Genomic DNA, 19,522 nt, shown 5'->3' on the forward strand with positions numbered 1-19,522 from the left:
TTTTATGCATTTTGCAGTTAACTATTTGAAAGGGCATTCAGTCCTTGAAAGTAAGAGTGATTTACCATTCTTGTGCTCTTGTACTCTCTAAAGCTTTGTGCATTTTGTTTAAAAAACAATGATAGATTCTAGTATTAATCAAGTCTGATAACACATTATTTTCTTGCTATCAGTAGCAAATCCTAATGCTTTAAAAGTGGTGCTTAAGAGTGTATATATACACAGCATACATATCTATAAAACTCAGATACATTCATCAAAAACACAGACAACCACAGATGAAGAGGAGCAGGGAGCTTTGACAGTCACCTCACAAATGTTGAAGCACACATAACTAATCAAATAAAGATAGCCTATCATGTTAAGTACACTAGATTATTTTGAAGGAATTGTTTTTTATAAGAAATTTTATGCAATATTCATAATAGGGCAGACTATTTTAAAAGCTTATTAACTTGATATTAAAATCATTTACTTGGAGAATATGTAAGTTTCTAGGTGTTTATAACAATAAGTTGCAATATTATGAGAAAGTTAAATGCTGCTTTCTTTTATTAGATAAGTTTTTATACATTAAAACATGTAAGAAAAAACTTAATGGTATCGAGAATATTGAACTTTTAAAAAATAAAATATATGTTGTCCATTAAAGGAAGAAGTCAATTTTTTTTCCTGAAGAAGAATTTTTTTAATTGCTCCATGAAAAACTAATTTGTGAGTTACATAATAAAATCATTTTTTCCTTTATTTTTTAGTCTCATTCTTAAATATTATCTGGTTTGATTTTTCACTTTATTATTCAGAATTTAATTGAGTTGTAAACAATTTAAATTTCATTCAATTTTTTTTGTCAATAGAACACATTTACACAATTCTCTGATCTAGAACAATCAGTTTCTCCTCCTTAGGTAAACTTTTAGACATAATTTTTTTTTTTTTTGAAGGTTTCTTTTTTTATTTTTTTATTTATTTATTTTTTTTATTGTTGGTCGTTCAAAACATTACATAGTTCCTCATACATCATATTTCACAGTTTGATTCAAATGAGTTATGAACTCCCAATTTTATCCCGTATACAGATTGCTGTATCACATCAGTTACCCTTCCATTGATTGACATATTGCCTTTCTAGTGTCTGATGTATTCTGCTGTCTGTATTATTCTCTACTATCCCCCCTCCCCTCCCCTCCCCTCCCCTTTTCTCTCTCTACCCCTTCTACTGTAAATCACTTCTTCCATTTGAATTATCTTGTCTTACCCCTCCTTTCCTCTTATATGTCATTTTGTATAACCCTGAGGATCGCCTTCCATTTCCATGCGATTCCCCTTCTCGTTTCCTTTCCCTCCCACCTCTCAACCCTGTTAATGAAAATCTTCGTCTCAAGCTCTTCGTCCCTACCCTGTCCTTGTTTCCTCCCCTTATATCAGAGGAGTCATTTGGTATTTGTTTTTTAAAGATTGACTAGCTTCACTTAGCATAATCTGCTCTAATGCCATCCATTTCCCTCCAAATTCTATGATTTTGTCATTTTTAAATGCAGAGTAATACTCCATTGTGTATAAATGCCACATTTTTTTATCCATTCATCTATTGAAGGGCATCTAGGCTGATTCCACAATCTTGCTATCGTGAATTGTGCTGCTATGAACATCGATGTAGCAGTGTCCCTGTAGCATGCTCTTATTAGGTCTTTAGGGAATAGACCGAGAAGGGGAATAGCTGGGTCAAATGGTGGTTCCATTCCCAGCTTTCCAAGAAATCTCCATACTGCTTTCCAAATTGGCTGCACCAATTTGCAGTCCCACCAGCAATGAACAAGAGTGCCCTTTTCCCCACATCCTCTCCAGCACTTATTGTTGTTTGACTTCCTAATGGCTGCCATTCTTACTGGAGTGAGATGGTATCTTAGGGTAGTTTTGATTTGCATTTCTCTGACTGCTAGCGATGGTGAGCATTTTTTCATGTACTTATTGATTGATTGTATGTCCTCTTCTGAGAAGTGTCTGTTCAGGTCCTTTGCCCATTTATTGATTGGGTTACTTGTTGTCTTATTGTCTAATTTTTTGAGTTCTTTATATATTCTGGTTATTAGGGCTCTATCTGAAGTGTGTGGAGTAAAGATTTGTTCCCAGGATGTAGGCTCCCTGTTTATCTCTCTTATTGTTTCTTTTGCTGAGAAAAAACTTTTTAGTTTGAGTAAGTCCCATTTGTTGATTCTAGTTGTTAACTCTTGCGCTATGGGTGTCCTATTGAGGAATTTGGAGCCTGCTCCCACAGTATGTAGATCATAACCAACTTTTTCTTCTATCAGATGCCGTGTCTCTGATTTAATATCAAGCTCCTTGATCCATTTTGAGTTAACTTTTGTGCAAGGCGAGAGATAGGGATTCAGATTCATTTTGATGCAAATGGATTTCCAGTTTTCCCAGCACCATTTGTTGAAGATGCTATCCTTCCTCCATTGCATGCTTTTATCCCCTTTATCAAATATAAGATAGTTGTAGTTTTGTGGATTGGTTACTGTGTCCTCTATTCTGTACCATTGGTCCACCCGCCTGTTTTGGTACCAGTACCATGCTGTTTTCGTTACTATTGCTCTGTAGTATAGTTTGAAGTCTGGTATCGCTATACCGCCTGATTCACACTTCCTGCTTAGTATTGTTTTTGCTATTCTGGGTCTTTTATTATTCCATATGAATTTCATGATTCTTTTATCTATTTCTACAAGAAATGCAGCTGGGATTTTGATTGGCATTGCATTGAACTTATAGAGAACTTTTGGTAATATCGCCATTTTGATGATGTTGGATCTACCTATCCATGAGCAGGGTATATTTTTCCATCTTCTAAGGTCTTCTTCTATGTCTTTCTTTAGGGTTTTGTAATTTTCATTGTATAAATCTTTCACCTCTTTTGTTAGGTTGATTCCCAAGTATTTTATTTTTTTGGGGGATATTGTGAATGGAGTAGTTGTCCTCATTTCCATTTCAGAGGATTTGTCGCTGATATACAGGAATGCCTTTGATTTATGCGTGTTGATCTTATATCCTGCCACTTTGCTGAATTCATTTATTAGCTCTAATAGCTTCTCTGTAGACCCTTTTGGGTCTGCTAGGTATAGAATCATATCATCTGCAAATAGTGATAATTTAAGTTCTTCTTTTCCAATTTTTATCCCTTTAATTTCTTTCGTCTGTCTAATTGCTCTGGCCAGTGTTTCGAGGACTATGTTGAACAGAAGTGGTGAGAGAGGGCATCCCTGTCTTGTACCAGATCTTAGAGGGAATGCCTTCAATTTTTCTCCATTCAGAATGATGCTGGCCTGTGGCTTATCATAGATTGCTTTTACAATGTTGAGGTATGATCCTGTTATCCCTAATTTTTCTAGAGTTTTGAACATAAAGGGATGCTGTACTTTGTCGAATGCTTTTTCTGCGTCTATCGAGACTATCATATGGTTCTTATTTTTTAGTCTATTGATGTGGTGGATAACATTTATTGATTTCCGTATATTGAACCAGCCTTGCATCCCATGGATGAATCCTACTTGATCATGGTGTATAATTTTTTTGATATGTATTTGAATCCGGTTCGCCAGAATTTTATTGAGGATTTTTGCGTCAAGGTTCATTAGAGATATTGGTCTGTAGTTTTCTTTCTTTGAAGTGTCTTTGTCTGGTTTCGGAATCAGGGTGATGTTGGCCTCATAGAATGAATTTGGAAGTTCTCCCTCTTTTTCTATTTCCTGAAATAGCTTGAAAAGTATTGGTGTTAGTTCCTCTTTAAAGGTTTTGTAAAACTCTGCTGTATACCCATCCGGTCCTGGGCTTTTCTTAGTTGGTAGTCTTTTGATGGTTTCTTCTATTTCTTCTATTGTTATTGGTCTGTTTAGGTTGTCTATATCCTCCTGGTTCAATCTGGGCAGATCGTAAGACTTAATGAATTTATCTATGCCTTCACTATCTTCTATTTTATTGGAGTATAAGGCTTCAAAATAGTCTCTGATTATCTTCTGTATTTCTGAAGTGTCTGTTGTGATATTGCCTTTTTCATCCCGTATGCTGGTAATCTGGGTTCTCTCTCTTCTTCTCTTCGTTAGCATGGCTAAGGGTCTGTCAATTTTATTTATTTTTTCAAAGAACCAGCTTTTAGTTTTGTCAATTTTTTCAATTGTTTCTTTTGTTTCAATTTCATTAATTTCAGCTCTGATTTTGATTATTTCTTGCCTTCTACTTCTTTTGCTGTTGTTTTGCTCCTGTTTTTCTAGGATTTTGAGATGAAGTATGAGATCATTTATTTGTTGGTTTTTTCTTTTTTTGAGGAATGAACTCCAAGCAATGAATTTTCCTCTTAGGACTGCTTTCAATGTGTCCCATAGATTCCGATATGTTGTGTCCGTGTTTTCATTTAACTCTAGGAATTTTTTAATTTCCTCCTTGATGTCTTCAATAACCCATATGTCATTCAGCAACCTGTTGTTCATTCTCCAAGTGATGCTTGATTTTTCCTTTCTTCTTTTATCATTGATTTTCAGTTTCATTCCATTATGATCAGATAAGATGCATGGTATTATCTCTACCCCTTTATATTGTCTAAGAGTTGCCCTGTGACATAATATATGGTCTATTTTTGAGAAGGTTCCATGTGGTGCTGAAAAAAAAGTGTAACTACTTGATGTTGGGTGGTAAAGTCTATATATGTCAATTAAGTCTAGGTTATTAATTGTGTTGTTGAGTTCTATAGTTTCCTTGTTTAACTTTTGTTTGGAAGATCTGTCCAGTGGTGAGAGAGGTGTGTTGAAGTCTCCCATGATGATTGTATGGTGGTCTATCAGACTCTTGAACTTGAGAAGAGTTTGCTTGATGAACACCGCTGCACCATTATTTGGGGCATATATATTTATGATTGTTATGTCTTGTTGGTTTATGGTTCCCTTGAGCAGTATGAAGTGTCCTTCTTTATCCCTTTTGATTAGCTTTGGCTTGAAATCTATTTTATTAGATATGAGTATGGACACGCCTGCTTGTTTCCGCTGTCCATATGAGTGGTATGATTTTTCCCAACCTTTCACCTTCAGTCTATGGATATCTTTTTCTATCAGATGCGTCTCCTGTAGACAGCATATTGTTGGGTCTTGTTTTGTGATCCATTCTACTAGCCTGTGTCTCTTAATTGGTGAGTTTAAGCCATTGACATTTAGGGTTATTATTGAGATATGGTTTGTACTTCTATCCATATTTGTTTGTTGATGTTACTAAACCTGATTTGTTATCCTCTTTGACTACTTTCCCCCCTTTACTGTCCTACCTCCCATTGTTGGTTTTCAATGTTATTTTCCATTTCCTCTTCCTGCAATGTTTTGCCAAGGATTTTTTGAAGAGATGGTTTTCTAGCTGCGAATTCTTTTAACTTTTGTTTATCATGGAAGGTTTTAATTTCATCTTCTAACCTGAAGCTTAATTTTGCCGGATACACGATTCTTGGTTGGAACCCATTTTCTTTCAGTGTTTGAAATATGTTATTCCAGGATCTTCTAGCTTTCAGAGTCTGTGTTGAGAGATCAGCTGTTATCCTGATTGGTTTACCCCTAAATGTAATCTGCTTCCTTTCCCTTGTAGCTTTTAAAATTCTTTCCTTATTCTGTATGTTGGACATCTTCACTATAATGTGTCTAGGTGTGGATCTCTTATGGTTTTGTACATTCGGCGTCCTGTAGGCTTCTAGGATTTGGGATTCTGTCTCATTCTTCAAGTCTGGGAAGTTTTCTCGTATTATTTCATTGAATAGGCTGTGTATTCCTCTGGTGTGGAGCTCTGTGCCTTCCTGTATCCCCATGACTCTTAAATTTGGTCTTTTGATATTGTCCCATATTTCTTGGATGTTCTGTTCATGGTTTCTTAGCAGACTTGCTGAGCTGTCTATGTTCTTTTCCAGTTGAAATACTTTGTCTTCATTGTCTGATGTTCTCTCTTCTAAGTGATCTACTCTGCTGGTAGTATTCTCAATTGAGTTTTTAAGTTGGTTTATTTTTTCCTGCATTTCTAGTATTTCTATTTGTTTGTTTTTTATTTCCTCTATCTCCTTGTGAAATTGATCTTTTACTTCCTGGATTTGTTTGTCAATGTGATCTTTCATTATCTGATTTTGCTGTCTCATGTCTTCCTTGAGACTCCAGATCATCTGAAGCATGTATATCCTGATCTCTCTATCTGACATTCCATCTGTTGCACCTATTACCTCTTCTAAAGTTGAGTTGACCTGCATTGCCTGTGGTCCTTTCTTTCCTTGTCTTTTCATACTGCTGGCGTTTCTTTCTGCTTGGTGAAACTGTTGTGTTTTGAAATTTTCCCTCTATTTATTTATATTGCTCTTGTATAGTTGAATAATCACCCTTGCAGGGCATGTAGTGGCTGTGATCCTCCTCCAATTGGTGTGATCCGTCTACCATGCTGGCAGGCCCTAGGTCTGCTCTGCTGGTCGGTCAAAGGTCCGCCTACCCAGCAGGCACGAGGGGCACCTCTATCACTCCGCAGGTTGCTGGGCCTAACCTCCCGATGGGTCGAAGGTTCGCCTAGCTTGCAGGGGGCTGCTCCCGGAGCGAGAGCTAGGCCTCCCGGGGGAGCCCGGATGGTGGAGGCCGACTGCCGGTTCAGGCGGGGCGGGCCAAGCCGCACTGGGTGCCAGCGGCTTGCAAACGCGGCTGGTATCAGCAGGACTTAACTCCTGCACCCGCTGCGGGGGCACCTTTATCGCCGAGTAGCTGCGGTCGCGTGGTTGGGAACCGGGCGGGTGGGGCCGCTTTTCCCAGGGCGAGAGCTAGGCCTCCCGGGGGAGCCCGTATGGTGGAGGACTGCCGGTTCGGGCGGGGCGGGCCAAGCCGCTCAGGGATCCCGCGGGTTGCAAAGGCGGTTGGCGTCTGCAGGACTTAACTTCTGCACCCGCCGCCGGTTCGGGCGGGGCGGGCCAAGCCGCTCAGGGTTCCCGCGGGTTGCAAAGGCGGCTGGCGTCTGCAGGATTTAACTTCTGCACCCGCCACGTGGGCACCTTTATTGCCGAGTAGCTGTGGCTGCCTGGTTAGGAACCGGGCGGGTGGGGCCGCTTTTCCCAGGGCGAGAGCTAGGCCTCCCGGGGGAGCCTGTATGGCGGAGGACTGCCGGTTCCGGCGGGGCGGGCCAAGCCGCTCAGGGATCCTGCGGGTTGCAAAGGTGGCTGGCGTCTGCAGGACTTAACTTCTGCACCCGCCACGAGGGCACCTTTATCTCCAAGTAGCTGAGGCCACCTGGTTAGGAACCGGGCGGGTGGGGCCGCTTTTCCCAGGGCGAGAGCTAGGCCTCCCGGGGGAGCCCGTATGGTGGAGGACTGCCGGTTCGGGCGGGGCGGGCCAAGCAGCTCAGGGATCCCGCGGGTTGCAAAGGCGGTTGGCGTCTGCAGGACTTAACTTCTGCACCCGCCACGTGGGCACCTTTATTGCCGAGTAGCTGTGGCTGCCTGGTTAGGAACCGGGCGGGTGGGGCCGCTTTTCCCAGGGCGAGAGCTAGGCCTCCCGGGGGAGCCCGTATGGTGGAGGACTGCCGGTTCGGGCGGGGCGGGCCAAGCCACTCAGGGTTCCCGGGGGTTGCAAAGGTGGCTGGCGTCTGCAGGACTTAACTTCTGCACCCGCCGCCGGTTCGGGCAGGGCGGGCTAAGCCGCTCAGGGTTCCCGCGGGTTGCAAAGGCGGCTGGCGTCTGCAGGACTTAACTTCTGCACCCGCCACGTGGGCACCTTTATTGCCTAGTAGCTGTGGCTGCCTGGTTAGGAACCGGGCGGGTGGAGCCGCTTTTCCCAGGGCGAGAGCTAGGCCTCCCGGGGGAGCCTGTATGGCGGAGGACTGGCGGTTCCGGCGGGGCGGGCCAAGCCGCTCAGGGATCCCGCGGGTTGCAAAGGTGGCTGGCGTCTGCAGGACTTAACTTCTGCACCCGCCATGAGGGCACCTTTATCTCCAAGTAGCTGAGGCCACCTGGTTAGAAACCGGGCGGGTGGGGCCGCTTCTCCCAGGGCGAGAGCTAGGCCTCCCGGGGGAGCCTGTATGGCGGAGGACTGGCGGTTCCGGCGGGGCGGGCCAAGCCGCTCAGGGATCCCGCGGGTTGCAAAGGCGGCTGGCGTCTGCAGGACTTAACTTCTGCACCCGCTACGTGGGCACCTTTATTGCTGAGTAGCTGTGGCTGCCTGGTTAGGAACCGGGCGGGTGGGGCCGCTTTTCCCAGGGCGAGAGCTAGGCCTCCCGGGGGAGCCCGTATGGTGGAGGACTGCCTGTTCGGGCGGGGCGGGCCAAGCCGCCCAGGGATCCCACGGGTTGCAAAGGCGGTTGGCGTCTGCGGGACTTAACTTCTGCACCCGCCACGTGGGCACCTTTATTGCCGAGTAGCTGTGGCTGCCTGGTTAGGAACCGGGCGGGTGGGGCCGCTTTTCCCAGGGCGAGAGCTAGGCCTCCCGGGGGAGCCCGTATGGTGGAGGACTGCCGGTTCGGGTGGGGCGGGCCAAGCCACTCAGGGTTCCCGGGGGTTGCAAAGGTGGCTGGCGTCTGCAGGACTTAACTTCTGCACCCGCCGCCGGTTCGGGCAGGGCGGGCTAAGCCGCTCAGGGTTCCCGCGGGTTGCAAAGGCGGCTGGCGTCTGCAGGACTTAACTTCTGCACCCGCCACGTGGGCACCTTTATTGCCTAGTAGCTGTGGCTGCCTGGTTAGGAACCGGGCGGGTGGAGCCGCTTTTCCCAGGGCGAGAGCTAGGCCTCCCGGGGGAGCCTGTATGGCGGAGGACTGGCGGTTCCGGCGGGGCGGGCCAAGCCGCTCAGGGATCCCGCGGGTTGCAAAGGTGGCTGGCGTCTGCAGGACTTAACTTCTGCACCCGCCATGAGGGCACCTTTATCTCCAAGTAGCTGAGGCCACCTGGTTAGAAACCGGGCGGGTGGGGCCGCTTCTCCCAGGGCGAGAGCTAGGCCTCCCGGGGGAGCCTGTATGGCGGAGGACTGGCGGTTCCGGCGGGGCGGGCCAAGCCGCTCAGGGATCCCGCGGGTTGCAAAGGCGGTTGGCGTCTGCAGGACTTAACTTCTGCACCCGCCACGTGGGCACCTTTATCGCCGAGTAGCTGTGGCCACCTGGTTAGGAAGCGGGCGGGTGGGGCCGCTTCTCCCAGGGCGAGAGCTAGGCCTCCAGGGGGAGCCGCCTGCCGGAGCGGCTGATGGTTGGGGGACTAGACCTCTGTGCCCGCGTGGTCTTCCAAGATCCACTTCTCTGGGGCAACCTGTCACTTCGAGTAAACCTACCAGTTCACGGCAGCTCTCCTCTTAAGGAAGTTATGCTAGAAGTTCCTCAGTAGCTAGGCTGCAGCTGTTTCGATGAGTCTTTCATATCCCGTTAAAGTGGAGACGTTGGAGTCGCTGCTTCCTCGCCGGCCGCCATGTTGGATCCCTCTAGACATAATTTTAAACAACGAATATAAGCAAATACAGTTGTGTGTTTACCACTTTTGTATTTTTCAGCATTAATAGTATAATTAATGGTAATCAATAATACTTACTTTGCTTTATTAAGAAAAATCTTGGCGATCATTCCATATTGATACATAGTTTTCATGTTAAATTTTTAATAGCTATAGAGTACTCCAGTATATAAACTACGTTCCAATTAGTGGAGAGTTCACAAGGGATAACTTTGTATTCAAATGACTTATGACTTATTGGAAGGGTACTGGAGATTGACCTCAGAGCCACTCAACCACTGAGTCACATCCCCAGACCTATTTTGTATTTTATTTAGAGACAGAATTAATAAGACAGAATTCCTTAGTGCCTTGCTTTTGCTGAGGCTGGATTTGAACTCTCCATCCTTCTGCTCAGCTTCCCCAGCCACTGGAATTACATCTTATTATATCTTATTTTAGTAATAATATAATGATTATTTTTATGTGTCCTATCTGTCTTATCCATAAACAAGAACACCTTGGAAGAACTTGTATTTTTTTCTCTACTTTTTACTGTTTTTCCTATGGACAATAAACAGTTTCTACCATATTACAAGAGCTTTTTTTTTTTTTTAACTTATAAAGTGCAATAAAAACCTGCAAAATGAGTTTAGTTGTGTTATCTCCTTTCCATTTTATGGAAATGAAAACAGATTTAGAGAGATTGAATAAGAAATTGAACCCTGTTCAGAAACTGAAATGAATTGGTACTAGGATTTTCCCCCATAAGAGTGACTAGAATGGGGCTGGGATTGTGGCTCAGAGGTAGAGCACTCCTCTAGTACGTTCCAGGCCCTGGGTTTGATCCTCAGCACCACATAAAAACAAATAAAATAAAGGTATTGTGTTCAACTACTTTTAAAAAAATAAATGTTTTTTTTAAAAAAGAATGACTAGAATGTAGCTGATAGAAAGCTAATAATATTCAGATAAATAGAATCTGCTGAGAACCTGGTGGTGAATGTTGAATCTGATTTGATGAGATATCATCAAACTTTGACAAAACATGACAAGAATTCAGAATCTAGTTAGGGAATAATGAGGTTTGTTGAATCCAATCAATTGTGGAAAAAAATAAGTAACAATCATTAAGGTCTGTGACCTAATAACTTCAGCCTTTGTGAGACAGTAAGGTTTCCTACCTAAATGGGTAACTAAACTCTAGAATAATTTTGGGTCAAGAGTACATGTAGTGAAATAAATCAAACCTATCTAACATTAGTACTTCTAGATTAAATTCGGTATAATCTGTGTTTGTCGAAGTATTTTTCTGTGTTTAAGAGAAACTGATATGTTAACCTTTTGATGTTAAAAGCTTTAAAGACAACATGAATATATTAAAAGGTCCTGAAAAAGGCGTTTATTTAATTTAGTTATAGTTTAGACATGTGTCCCCAAAAAAGCTCATATGTGAGACAGTACAAGAAAGTTTGAGGTGAAATGATTGGGCTATAAGAGCCTAACCTAATCAGTGGTTAAATCCACTGAAACGGGTTAACTGGGTGGTAAGTGTAGGCAGATAGGGTGTCGCAGGAGGAAGTGGGCCCCTGGGGTAGGGCCTTTGAGGTTTATATTTTGTCCCTGTTGGGCTCTGCTCTCTCTTCTTCCTTGTTACCAAGTCCCTATCTGCTTTCCATTGCCACATTCTTCTGTCATATGTTCTGCCTCACTTAGGCCCAGAGTTCATAGAAGTCAGCCATCTATGAACTGAGACCTTGGAAACTGTGAGCGTAATATACTTTTCCTCATCTAATTGCTCTTATCAGTCTTGTGGTCACATTGACAAAAAACCTGACTAAACAATAATTAAGAATTTAATTTAAAAAATTTAAAAGAGATATCTCAGTACTTTGGTAAGTTTTGACTTCATAGAATTGAAAGTCTGTCCTGTCTGATACTTGATAAAATATATGTCGTGATATAGTTTCCTTTCTAAATCATTTCAATCTAGAAATTTTTCTGGGAATGTTTCTTGAATTATTTCATTAATAATAATATTTCATTAATGGTTTTCTATTGTTTTCATTCTTCGGTTTCTTAGTCTCTTGTTATTTGAATATTGAATTTTCCTTCTTTGTTTAATTTTAATTTTTTCCTCCTTCTATTCTGTACTCTTTTTGATTTATCTCCTAGAAATTTTTCTCTAATTTACCCTCCAACTTCTTTCTTGAGTTTTTCTGTCTGCTATCATATTTTTAATTTCTAAGAATTACCTTTTGTATTCTGAATTGAAAGAATTATCATGTTTTTATTTCATGAATGACAACTCTTCTCTTAGCTCTTTAATGATAGAGTTTGGTTAGTTCATAAGCTGTATTAACTCTGTTACTTATTTCTGTTTGGTTTCTGCCCTTTACATTAGAGACCTTCCTTAAATGCCTCATGAATTTTATCTGTTGGTCAAGTCTGTTGACTCTCATGGAGAAGGATTGGGTGCTGATTGGAAGCTTTTGCATGTGGGGAGAGCTTGATTTGGGTTTCACTGTCAGGTAATCTAACTTGGCAATTTCATTGGAGAAACTTCATGCAAATATTTGTAGCCTTTTCTCTTGGACAGGTAAATTCCCTTGATACTCTTGAACTCTCATAGTATAGTCCTCACTGTCAACAAACAGCATGCCTATGCCTGGTGTTTGATAGAACTTTCCAGAGGAAAAAAACTTCCAGTCTTATGTGTAAGAGAGTTGTGCAGGGGATCAGGCGATTGGTTTGTTAGAGTTTCAATAAATATTTTTAGCTCAATCTCTATATTCCTACCTAGAAGCATCTGTATGCCAGAAAGACCCCAGTATCTGGGGGATATTTTCCTATTTTAGATTTACTTTTGGGGTTTATTAAGGCAGTTGCTATTTATCTACTTTTTTTTTTTTCTTTTGCTATGGACTCATATTCTCTTGGTCCTTGTGGATTTGGGGATTTTTATTTTATCATTTTACTCTCATTTTAGTGGAGTTTTTTAAATAAATAAGTTTATCATATTTAATGAGAAATTTTGCAGTGCTTTTCAAACATTCTCATATTTATGAAAAAGCGTTGACAAACATTTACTTCCATAACTGCACTACTTGTAAATACCAATATTTATTGTTCTGTATATTCTCAACACTATTTGTGCACTAGGCAGAAATCCATACATCTGTAGACATGCACTGTGTTAGACTTATGTGTATAGTTATGTCAACATGATTGATGGGAAGACACATTTAATACTTTCATCAGTCATTTGAATAATAGCCGAGTATATGCAACACACATGCATTAAATTCACTGAGAGCATGCTTTGGACGATAGTGTTAAGAAGCAGAAACAAGTATATATTCAGCTAAAAGAAAAGGTGCAGAACCATTATAGATATAGATATGCAGAAATATATAGATGGATATTGATTAGCATATAGTAACTGTGTTTGAGAATGGAAGGAAAAGACTTTTAACAGATGACATCCTAAAAATGAATCAATAATATATACCTATTTACATATTTTATTTATTAAGACAAGTTACAAAATTTTGTCAATAAGAAAATAGCATGGGGGAAAAAGCTCATTTATCCTTCTAGAATCAACATTAATCAATTCATTAATACAATTTTATTTAGTGGTCTGCAATTTTATAAGATGTGGGGAACTTGGAAAGATTTCAGAAGAAATCTGGTGAGGAAAAGACCAAGAAGTGATAGGATAACTGTCTTTATGCAAGTGAAAGAATTATGTTTTAGCGATAAAATTAAGCACTATTCCCCCAACTTATGTTATGGATAAGACAAGAGTGAAATTCCTAGCCTATAATTTTCCAATTTGTTCTGAACTGAGGAATGCAGAGTTCTTTCAGGGAAAGCTTAATGAGTTGTTCACTGAGCAGGGACAGCTGGAGATATTTGAAGCCATCCTATGGAAAGGACATTGAACATGAAGCTGGGAGGCTCAGATTGATTTCCTTGTCTGGCATTCAGTGCATGATCTTTAGCAAACCAATTGATATTCCAGTGTCTGAGTTTCTTCCTCCAAAAAGCAAGAAAATAGCCCTGCATTCCAATTTTTATACAGTATGATTGAGATACAGGAATGAGACAGTGGCAAAGAGTTTATGTTAAGCAAAGCTAATACATGTTAATCAATGAATATACATATATATTAATTGTATATTCATTTTCCTGTGCCTCTCCTTTCAGCTGAATATATATGTGGTAGAGATATGGAAGTCGATCCCTTCTTTGCGAAAGGCTCTCCCATTCTAGGTGAGTGGCAGGGCATTTAGGCACATAGGCTCTAAGGGCAATCCCAGCTTAGCTTCTTACTTGATGTGTATTCCTCGACATGTTGTTTTAATTCTCTAAACCTTATTTTCTTCATCTTTAAGATGACATTCATAATAATAATGAAGCCCAGATAGAATTAAATGACAAAAAAATGTGATGTACTTAAAACAGGATTAGAACACAATTACAATAAGTGGGTAGTTATTTTTTGACCTTATTTTGGTAACTAGCTTGATCATCCCTGCCCTTGAGAACTGAACTTGGGCTCCTTTGATGTTGGTATGATGATGGTTTTCAGTCTCTGTGGTCCACCCCCTAAGCTTCCCACTTACCCCCTTAGGCAGCATCAGGCTTTCCTTCCAAGGGGTTTTTATCTAAAATGGTCTCAGCGATGGTCTGCCTCCAAATGAGAGATTTTAAAAAATGGCCAATGTACCTTTCTGGGTGGAGGGACCTAAGAAAACAGGAAAGGTGGGCAGGCATGTGAGCAGGGGTGGGCTTTGAGGACAATCTGTCAGTTCACCCCCTACCTGAGGCACAGCTTCCAACTGTGAAAGCAGATGAGCAAACAGCAGCAGCTGGAGTGGGAGCCCTGAGTTCCTAGTGTTAATGGGCTAATAGCCCAATCATTTTTCAAGGTTCAATTAATGAGGCACCTTCTCTTCTATAGTAGAATAACCTGATCTAATTCTGGGTTCACTTAAAAACTAGTACAGATTTTAATTATAATACCTATAGAAGTTCTTTGCTTTTACTTTAAAAGTTCGTTTTACTAAATCACAAGTTCCTTGAAGGTAGACCAGGGCATTTTCATCTTTATATCCCTAATGCCTGGTACTGGATCTAGTACATAATATGTATTCAATAAAAGTTTATTAACTGTCTGTACAAATGATCTAGAAGTTGGCAGTTCAACTTAAGTGCACACGGATTTTCTCTGTAAACCAACCAGGGTCTTAACCTCACTGACTTACTTCAAAGTTGAGGCAACTAGATATTCCTTTTTCATAAAGCACTTTAAGGACCAGTAAAAGTGCTGAAGGGAATTTCACATGCAAAATCTTCATTATACCCCCATAGGAAGATAAGGGCACGTTTAGAAATCAATATAATTTAAGGCAGAATACTAGAAGTATTATATAAGTCATGCACAAGGAGACTGGTAGAGAATTCAGAAATGACCGAGCTCTCAAGACAATTATTTTTATTTGAAAGAAAGAGACTTTCACCCAGTTATATTATGCTTGGGGCCTGGAAATCAATAACTGAAATTGTAATTAGTAGAGGAACTAGGTTCCCTATTTTCTGCGTTCTCTCGTGCTTGGAACCTGAGGTAAATTTATCCTCTGAGCAGGAGGTAAGGGCTGGAAAATGGAAGTGTTAAGGGTCCTAGTTCCTCCCTTTCCAGCTTTTCCTCAGGTAGCCCAGTTCCCTAACCTCATGGAAACCACACAGCAAGAGGTCTTGAGACACCATAAGCACCACGTCTGAAAAAAAAAAATGAGCAAATTATTGCCAATTATTAAAGCTGGGTGATGGAACATGGAAGTTCTTAGTACTCTCCACTGGGGCTTTCATGTATGGGTAAAAATTTCCACACTGGAAAACTCAAAGCATTCACAGGGAGCCTGCTGTGTGTTGTAAGGGTGCTCATTTGCTCCTCCTAATTAGCATCCCCGGCTTGAAACTAAGCAGCCACTGATAGAGAACAAATCCGTTTCTTTTCTCTACATAAAGCCTCAGAAGCTGTTCTGAGAACTAACTGCCCCCCACTGTTTCTCCCACAGATGGGAGACTGTGGCTGATTGATCCATCATCATCTGAGTTTAACTTTTCTGTAGAGTCCCAGTAACATAGGATAGAAAATGGGAATCAGACTATTTGACTTTCAGGCCCAATTCTGCCGTGAACTAGCAAATTTTGGAGCAGAGATGCTGTTTATTGAGCACTCACTTTGGGCCAGACACTGTGCTCTAGACAATGGTCACATATTACCTTGAATGGAACATCTGTACAAACATCACCACTACCCACACATCAGTCTGTATTGTGGCTCAAGCGAGATAATTCATATAAATAATGAGAATTTTAAAATCTTATGGTATAAATATTACCTTTAGCATGTACTATTTTAAAATAGCTTTTTAACAGAGACTTTTCAATACATAGTGCTTTAAAATAACTGACATCACATCGTGAAATTTCAACATCGGCTTATTGAAAGTGTTTTCAAGTCTTGAACTAGTGGGTATGAATGATTATTGATTAAAGCATTATATAATCTAATAGAAGCATTGTTACATAAATGGATAGTAAAATGAAGTTAATTAACTAGTAGTTTTGTGTGTGTGTGTGTGTGTGTGTGTGTGTGTGTTGCTGAAGACTGAACCCAGGGCCTTGTGCATGCGAGGCGAGCACTCTACCAACTGAGCTATGTCCTCAGCCTGCCCCCCCCCAACTAGTAGTTTTTTAATAATTCATTTCACAAAATTATAATGCATGTTTGATTTGCATATACTTCATAATTCATGTCACAGAGGCCTTGGCAGAAGCCTTATACCATTTGTATCAGTCAGTGATTTTTCTTGAGTTAAAAGGAAAGGAGGAAACCAGTTTCAGCTTTGGCCCTTGTAATCGCAACTTGTGTCAAGGCAATAGTTACATACTGGTATTTAGTTTGAAAGCAACATCAGTCATGCAAATTTCACATCAATTGAAAATGAAAGGAGAAAAACATCAAATGGAACAGGATCAAATTTTTTAATTAACTGAAATAAATTATTTCTAGTATTCAGTGAATGCATGGCTAGTAAACTATGTGACATGGAAAATTGAATGAATTTGGTGTGAAGTTGAAATAATACTGAAGTACTAATTTGGGATCACTTCCAGTTGGCAATTCAAAAAAATCTGAGTGGTGTGTGCAGCAATTCTCCATGAAAATTTTAATCCCTGTTTGGAAAAATACCAGTTGTATGGATGTGTCTCCTCAACAGAAGTTGGCTGTGGGACCAAGTTCTGAGGCCGATTTAGGCCACATTGTGTTCTGAAGCCAGCTTAGGCCACATTGAGGTGAGGTGATTATTTAAGGACATTCCAAGGAACTCTGGGAATGAAGTGATGGTAGTACAATTTGAGTACGAAGTATACATTTTGTTATATAATTTGTTTGTTTCCTTGATTAGAAAGCTAGCTACATCTTTCCAATTTTATCTAGTTGGGCTGAAAATGTAACACCTGTGTCTCTAATCTAAAAGGCATTTTCTTAATCTTGGAAGAAATCAGAATTAAACCCCGAGAGACCAAACCCTGTGCAGCTACATGGCATACTCAAGGTCACCCAGTTCCTTAGTACGGAGGCTGGGTCTCAGGATGAGGTGGTTGAATTACAACCTCATTTTTCAGTCTCCATTTTTCTTCTCTGCTGTGTGAATACTGAAATTCTTTCTAGCTTCAAAAGCATTGTCGCTCACGTTGTAAAGTTTACTTTATTCTTAACTGCTTTAAATTTTTATTTTGAAGGCAATCTGTTTCAAAAGAAACTGCTTTCTTTTTACAACAGCAAAATAGGTGGAAAGGTTTGTCACTAATTTGGGAAGATAAACTGTAATCAGTGTGTTTTGTGTTTACAATAATAGCTAATTAGATAACTGAGCATATACAAGTAGACTACTTTGACAGTGCTACCAAATATTAAAAAAAAAACAAAACCAAATATTTTAATGATGCCAGACTGAAGAAAACTGAACAATTTTTAATGAAAGCACAGTGGTTTAGGGGTCTCCATTCTGGTAGCTTTGGAAAATCATTCAAATTCTAAGGGATTTGATTTCTTTATTTGTAAAATGAGAGTCTCAGATAAGATGACCACAGTTTTTATCCCAGTTCTGTAATTTTTGACTTTGGAGATTTATGTCAAATCAGAACACTATGAGCTAATAGTAACTTTCTGTATTATTCTGGGATAATAGATTTCTTAATTTTTATTTTAGAACATACAGTGATATCTTTATTTTTGGCATCAGACTATTTTTTAAGAGTGACTCTATAGTACATATGAATGTACTTCCCTCATATATTTTTGACAAGGGCTTTGCCCTCCTCTGTTTCTCCTTGAATGTGTGAGGCAGAGGAGTACCTCTTGAGCTGCTAGGGATTCCCTCAGAAACTAGGAAAGATGGTAAATCTTCATTACAAGCTTCCATTTTAAGATTTTGGAATGAAATGAAAGGAAATAAAGATTTACATATATTATTTTGGGCAGAATGCAACAAATCAAATTTCATAGATGGGAGTTTGAATTCAGGCAGACATTTTTACACCCATAAGTTTGGAAATAGAACAGCAAACAGAAACAAATACTAAAATAACTGCTGATGCATACGAGAACAGAAGAAGAAACCCAACGACACAGGCTTGTCTACACACAAACACACATAGACAACCCACTGGAAAAAACTAATAAAAAGTGAAAATTTTATTTGAGTATTTGCTTGCGATAGATACATAAGTGTGGCTTCCTAAAGAGGGAATCCAGGCTCTTCATGGCTTCTCAGAGAGAAAGGGAAGAGACTGGTACTTAGCGAGTTGCCTCTAGCAAGAAGGGCACATTGGCTTTCTTGGTTTCCAATGGTCAGAGCTGTGCTGATCTTTTCCATATCATCTCATGAACTATGGAAGGAATTTCCTAGATTCAAATGGTAAGCTATTGTGCCAAATGTTCTATCATAATTTTGAAAACTAGGACTTGCAGAATGACACTTATAGTTCTATTTATTGTAAATTATCCTAAGATGTATTTATTCACACATACCTAATACATAACTGTGTGCAATTATATAGTTCTATCTAGATGGATACAAACCAAAATGCTAACAATTATTATCTTTAGGGAGGAGAGTTTATTTGGCAGAATATTTGCTTTTAATTTTTACTTCTATTATTTTACAACAAGAATATGTTTACATATCATGCATATTACTTGCATAATTTTAACATTTCTAAAAGCAAATAGCAAAATTTCCCAAAATATACACCCAATGATTATTCCTGTCCTCAGTTTGATCAGCATATATCCAAACCACGGATTGCACGTATTTGTATGCAGATATATTTAATTTTCCACAAATAAAAACATATAATAATAAATTTAGAAACTGTTTTAATTAAAATTTTATTTTGGCATAATTGTAGAATCACATTTAATTGTGAGAAATGCTACCGAGAATCCCACATACATTTTATCTCATTTATCGCAATGATAAAATCTTTTGAATATCAGAACTTTGACATTGACATCCATGGTCAGGATGCAGGTCATCTCCACAAGGCATCCCTCCTGTTGCCTTTTGTAGACCCCCATCCCTTCCACCCTGACTTCTAACTAATATGTTTGGCATTTCTCTAATTTTATCATTTCAGAAATGTCAGGTAAATGGAATCATACGGTATATAAAACCTTTTGGTGTTGGCATCATTTTAATTCAGAGAATTATCTATGTGATTGTTGCACGTGTTAATAGTTCATTACATCTCATTGCTAAGTAATATTCCATGGTATGAATGTACCATAGTTTCTTTAATCAATCATTCGTTGAAGGCCTGGGTTGGTTCTAGTTTTCAGCTATAACAAATAAAGCTGCTATAACCATTTGTACATGGGTGTTTTTAGGGACACAAATATCCATTTCTCTGGATAAATACCCAATTGCTGCATTATATAGTAGTTGCCTATTTAGTTTTTAAGAAACTACCAAACTGTTTTAT

This window comes from Urocitellus parryii, chromosome 10 (genome assembly GCF_045843805.1).
Source record: "Urocitellus parryii isolate mUroPar1 chromosome 10, mUroPar1.hap1, whole genome shotgun sequence".
Classification (NCBI taxonomy): domain Eukaryota; kingdom Metazoa; phylum Chordata; class Mammalia; order Rodentia; family Sciuridae; genus Urocitellus; species Urocitellus parryii.